Source organism: Ailuropoda melanoleuca, chromosome 17 (genome assembly GCF_002007445.2).
Source record: "Ailuropoda melanoleuca isolate Jingjing chromosome 17, ASM200744v2, whole genome shotgun sequence".
In the NCBI taxonomy this organism is placed as follows: domain Eukaryota; kingdom Metazoa; phylum Chordata; class Mammalia; order Carnivora; family Ursidae; genus Ailuropoda; species Ailuropoda melanoleuca.
Genome location: NC_048234.1, coordinates 19,762,168 through 19,768,769, shown reverse-complemented (window position 1 = coordinate 19,768,769; position 6,602 = coordinate 19,762,168). Strand labels below are relative to the sequence as shown.

At 41.8% G+C, this 6,602-nt stretch overlaps 1 pseudogene; it reads right to left on the bottom strand.

Annotated features, from left to right (window-relative positions):
* Positions 1-212: 212 nt before the first annotated feature.
* LOC105239820 lies at positions 213-6,180 on the bottom strand (annotated as a pseudogene).
* Between the last annotated feature and the right edge of the window lie 422 nt (positions 6,181-6,602).

The window sequence follows — 6,602 nt, the reverse complement described above, 5'->3', positions numbered from 1 at the left end:
GGTAGGGGTGCCTGGGTGGTATAGTGTGTAAAGCGACCACCTCTTGGTTTCAGCTCAGGTGGTGATCTCAGGGTCCTGAGATCGAGACCCGCATCCAGCTCCCTTATCAGCACGGAGTCCGCTTAGACCGTCTCTCCCTCTCCCTCTGCCCCTCCCACCTCTAAAATAAATAAATCTAAAAAAAAAAAAAAAAAAAANAAAAAAAAAAAAAGACACTGGAAACCACCTAAATGTTCATTAAGTAGGGTCAGATTCAATCAATTATGCTTAAGCCTTAAGGCAGAACACTATGCAGCATGGAAAATGAATAAAACAGAGCTGTACATCATAGCAATAAATACTCTCTAAAATATAGGACTAAGGGGGTCAAAAGGCATCAAACAAAAAAATGTGTGAAGTATGCTGCCATTTGGTAGAGAAAAGGAATACGATATGTGCATACATGCTTAGACTATTCTTGAAAGGATACACTGGAAACTGCTAATAGTGGATGCTCCGGGGGAGGGGCCCTAGAGTTGAGAAAGGGAGAGAGAGAGAAAAGAAACTTCCTTTTCATTGAATATCCTTAGGTACTCTTTGAATATTTTTGCCAAGTATTTGCATTATCTAGTCCAAAGAAGAAAACAAATTAAAACAAGTAGAAAACATCAAACAATAAAAAGCCTAAATCCGACTCTCTAGGGAGGACCAGACACTAGATTCCTGAGCTTTGGGGCAGCATCATGTATGCTGCACGCCGTGAAAACACCCCTGCAAGCGTGGTTGCTTTTCTGCTTCCAGTGCAGTGTGTCTTACTCTGTGACCCCTGGCTGGCTCAGGGGTCCTAAGCCCCTGAAATAATAGCCAACGTTTCCTGCATGTGTATATGGGCATTTTCCTGGGAAGAGAGGCTGTCGTTTTCACCAGAGTCTGGAAGGGATAGAGTTAGTCAAACCAGGTTTTAGAACCACGGTCCTGCCCTCTATCCTGTCATCAGCTCCTTTCTACAGTACAAAGAAGGGCCACCCGGTGGTCTGACAAAGCAGCAGGTAAGGAACAAGGAGCTATTCTCCGCAGCACCTTCATGCTCACTTACTAGAGCAAGTTGTCTCTCCAAGGGAAGATGTATTCAATAATAAGTGAAAAAGACCTCCAAGGTCCTGTTCTGGGGCATTAGTTTATGTCTGGACTCGGACTCATTTTTAGGCCTACAATCTTTTGAGACAGTGAATTATTCATTAGCAAATGTGAACACCACCAGCAGATTGAGTTTCCAAAGTGAGCTGTTCATTAGCATTTGTGGGAAATGCCTGAAAAGAAAAAAAAAAAAAAAAAGATCCAAGTACAGGAAACAATCTGGATTATTTCAGCAATGATACATTTTCAGATCACTGATTTTTTTTTAAAGATTTTTGTTTGTTTATTTATAAGAGAGAGCAAGTGAGCAGGAACAGGGGGAGGGGCAGAGGGAGAGGGACAAGCAGACTCCCCACTGAGCTGAGCAGGGAGCCTAACGCAGGGCTCAATCCCAGGACCCTAGGATCATGACCTGAGCTGAAGGCAGATGCCCAGGGGCGCCTGGGTGGCTCAGTTGTTAAGCGTCTGCCTTCCGCTCAGGTTATGATCCCAGGGTCCTGGGATCGAGCCCCAAGTTGGGCTCCCTGTTCACCGAAGAGCCTGCTTCTCCCTCTCCCATTCTCCTTGCTGGTGTTCCCTCTCTTGCTGTGTCTCTCTCTCTCTGTCCAATAAATAAATAGAATCTTTTAAAAAAATTTTTAAAAAAATGAAGGCAGATGCCCAACCGACCGAGCCACCCAGGCACCCTGATTTTTTCTTTTTTTAAAAAAAAGCACAGACCCAGAGGTGCCTGGGTAGTTCAGTAGGTTAGTTGCCTGACTCGGTTTCAGCTTGGGTTGTGATCTGGGGGTTGTGGAATCAAGCCCCGCATGGAGTCCTGTGTTGGGCTCTGCGCTGGGCACGGAGTCTGCTTGTCCCTCTTCCTCTACTCCTCCCCTCGATCGCTCTCTCCCACTCTCTCAAAAAAATTAAATAAAAAAAAAAAAAAAAGCACAGGCCTAGCCTTAAGGCCCAAGAAATAATTGTTTTGTATCTGCCTTCTCCAAAATCTTTCTCTGAAATGTTCTTTAACAGTTTAGTTTTTCCACAGTTTGATATACAGAAGAGAAAAGTTCACCTTTCTTTTACTGTGAATGTATAAAAAAGCTCAATGAACAATGCTGGACACTTTCCTTGATTCTCATAAACTGCATTAAGATGAAGTTTATATTTTTTATTTTTTTAAAAGATTTTATTTATTTATCTCACAGAGAAAGAGAGAGAGACAGCAAGAGAGGGAACACAAGCAGGGGGAGTGGGAGAGGGAGAAGCAGGCTTCTCACTGAGCAGGGCGCCTGATGTGGGATTCGATCCCAGGACCCCTGGATCATGACCCGAGCTGAAGGCACTTAATGACTGAGCCACCCAGGTGCCCCGAAGTTTGTATTTTTTAAAAAGTTAATGAAACCACTAATTAATCTTAACTTCACTAACAGTGACATCATGTCTCCCTATGTGATTCACAGAGAGCACCTATGAAACATTTATGCCAAGAAAGTTGAAGTTGAATCTAGTCAAGCCACTTGAGCTGCACTAAGATAGCTTCATATAGCTATTTAAATTCAAATTAACTAAAACTAAATAAAACCTAAAATTCAGTTCTCCACTCGCACTAGCCACGTTTGAAGTGTTCAATAGCCATATGTGGCTAGTGGCTACTATACTGGGTAGGGCAAGTAGAATATTTCCATCATCACAGAAACTTCTATTGAACAGTGTTGCTCTAGAGCAAACTTCACTTAAAGGAAATATGGGGGATGGAGAAACATGTCCCTGACACCACAAGGAAGCAAAGAGACGCACCTAGAATATGGGTCATTCTATCGAACAACTGATCCAGTTAGTCTGCAACAAGTCAATGACCTTAAGGAAAAAAAAAAAAGAAGGGAAAAGGTCAGGGGAAATGCTCTGCATTAAATAATACTTCAGAAATCTGACAACCAAATGTAATATGTAGCCACCATTGGGAGAGGACCTTGAGTCAAACCAACTTAAAGAGAATATTTGAGACTATTGGGGAAATTTGATTGTGATATGGGCATTAGATAATACCAAGCAATTAATTTTGATAGGTATGGTAATGTCCTTGTGTTTATGCAAGGCAAATATCAACATTGTTTAGATATATGTCTACATATTAAAGTATATAGTAGTAAAATGATCTGATGTCTAAGATTTTGTTTTCAAATACTACAGCAAATGAATAAAAAGAATGAATAAAGCAAATGTAGCAAAATCTTCATAATTGTTGATCTGGGTGATGGATATATGGTATTTATTATTATACTTTCATGTATCAATATATTCATAATAACAATTTAAAAATGTTTAACATATACTTAAAGAAGGACAGCAATCATATCCTTGTGTGAACTTCCTTCTGTCCTAAAATAGCCCATCAAGAGGATTCTTGGTGGTATCACTATGAAATGCCCTTCAGTAGAATTCAGAAGAGAAAACATGGTGGATCTATTTACCTCAAAGAGCAGATTCAGGAGATTACTGAGATACATAATACTTTCCAAGTGATTCAGGGGGAAACCCACTTTAAGGAAAAAAGCAGCACTGTATTATAAGACTAGTGGCCTCTGCATGATTAACCAAAACAGGAGCTGGCAATCTGAGTATTTCTTTAAGTGCACACACTTCTCCAGAATTTTCCCCAAGTAGCAGGAAAGCATCCAAGGAAGGAATTAAATTGCACTTGAACGGCTTTTAACAATCTTGAAGTCATTTGGGATCTGGACTCACACATGGGATCTATTTCACAAACTTTATTAGAGTTTATGAGTCAGACTCATATGTTCCTCTTTGGCTTCTACTTTGATTCACTGGCTTTTGTATGCTCAATACTTAATACCACACAAACCCTTCCACAAGGACTGCCCTTGGGCGTTCTGGACTACTTAGTGCATATCCTTTCATTTTAAAGTAATTTCTACTCAGGAAAAACTAATTTGCTCCTTTGAATGTCAGCTGACTAGTTCTATGTCCATGGAAGCAGTAGGCTAATTATGACCCAAAGCCGTTTCCAAGGAATTATATTTATGATCCAATATAAGAAAGTAGAAAAGAGTCTGATTTAGTTCCAAGACTTGTAAAAAGTATCCACTGAACTCGAGCGAGGGATTTAGGCCCCAAAGGCAGCAATGGCTAAGATGATGTCATTATATCCACCCTTTACTCTCCTACCAAAATATATCTCTTTCCATTCCTTTCTCACCTTTTTCAGGTGGTTGTCCAAGGTTTATTGAAGATATTACAGCACAGCAGAAGATTCAAAAGGCTCCACGTGGTGTTTTGAAATTCATCCCAAGTGCAGGCTGAGTGACCTGCAGGGTGGACAGGCTGCCAAAGTTCAAGAGTTTCAACATTTCCTTAGTGTCAGGATCTCCTGATCCGGGGCTGAGATCTCGAGCGTGTAATTATCCCTCCTTTCTCTCTCCTCCTCCCACAGCTTGATGAAGATTCCTCTCCCTGGGGCCCTCTGAATCCGCTTCATCAGGTGTGTGACAGAGTCTGTGATCTCGTGGCAGAGCTTCTGGCTGGGGATGATGGTGATCTCCCCACACACGTGCTTGTTGGTGTGGAAGTCATTCCCCGGGCACATGTAGGACTTCTCAGTGATAACCCAGGCCACCTTCTTCACGGTTTTGGTGCGAACACCTCCCATGTGGGCGGGAATAGTCCACCCTCTTCTGTCTTTATTTAATCTCACACCTTTCCTTTTATCCTTGTTTCCATTCATTCATTCCTTATGCATCTTTCAACACATATTTATTGAATACCTACTGTGTGCTAGGTACTGTTCTGGACAGTGGAGGTAGAAGGGTGAATAAGAAACAGTCTATGCCTTTGTGGGCTTTACATCCTAGGCAGGGAAAGATAATAAGTGAACATAAGATAACAGCAGTATGATAAATACTAGGAAGGAATCCAGGTGCTGGGGGTGAGAGAGAAGTTCATAGGTTGGAGAGGGAATAAGAACCTAATTTAGACCCAGTGGGCAGATACACCTCTCTAAGAGGATGACATTTGATCCAAGATCTAAAAAGAAAAGCATGACCACTAGCAGGACTTCTAAAGTACTAGAGAAAAGATATCCTGGTGAAGGGAGCAACAAAATGTAAAAGGCCAGGAGTCAGGGAGGAAATTGGTATGTTTGAGAAACTGAAAGGAGGCCAGTGAGCATACTAAGAGAGACCTGGACAGGGGGCAAAGGAGGTTAAGAGATGACACCGAAGAGTTGGCTGACATAAGATAGCAAAGGAACTCAAAGTTAGAGCAGACAATGTAATTGCTTACCTAATAGCCATAAGCTCTTCTTCATTGCTAATGGAGCCCCAGTTTTGCTTGGGTGGCAATGCGTCTCACTTCAGGGAGTGAATCATAATTTATTTAAGACAATTCTGAACAATGAGATATAAGGGGAAGTCACTGGAAGCTTCTGAGAAACATTTTTATTTCTGACAGTAGAGCCACAAGTAAATAAAGCTATTTGCCTCCTTTCTTCCTGCTTTGGCTGTTGTCCTGTTTTGATGTGATGTCCAGAGCTGTGGGAGCCATCCTGCAACCAAGACAAGTCTGAAGATGAAAGTCAACAGACTTAGGAGGGTGGAAAGGATAGAAAGAACTTGAGTCCTTGATGACATCAACAAACCACTAAATCACTCCTGAGAACACTGATCTTCACCCTTTTTGTTAAATAGAAAATAATTTTCCTCATGGTTTAAGTTTCTATTGGCTGGGGTTTCTGTTATTTGTGCTGAAAGCATTTAATTGATACAGCAGGGGTCTGGCATGATCTGATTTATATATATTTTTAAGTCTCTTTGGTAACTGTATGAAGAGATTTTTAATAAGCAAAAATGAAACAGAGACATTGAAGACTACTGTCGTAGGCCCAAGGAAGGATCATGGTGTCCTGGGCTAGGGAGGAGGCATTATAACTGGAGAAAAGTAGACAGATTCAAGATGTATTTGAGGGTAAAAATAACAAAATTTGTGGGCATCTGGGTGGTTCAGATGGTTGAGCGTCCGCCTTCAGCTCAGGTCATGATCCCAGGGTCTTGGGACAGAGTCCTGCATTGAGCTCCCTGCTTGGTGGGGAGCCTGCTTCTCCCTCTCTCTCTGCTGCTCCCCCTGCTTTTGCTCTCTCGTTCTGTCAAATGAATAAATAAAATCTTAAAAAAACAACAACAACAAAACTTGCTTTGGTTCAGACATGGGAGAGGAAGGAGGGGGATAAATGAAGCTTGACCTCTTTCGGGATTGGTGGTGGTGCCATTTACTGATACCGAGAAGATAGGAAGAAGTTTGGGGAAGAAGTGGAATCAAGAGGGTTTCTTGGAAATGTTAAATTTAAAATATGCATTCAAAGAGAGATGTCGGGGCGTAGCACACTGGGCTCTGAGTTGGGGGTAGAGCCTACTTTAAAAAAGAGAGACATGTCAAGTCCGCAGGTAGACAAATGAGTCTGAAGTACTTTAGGTCAGGGCTTGAATTTC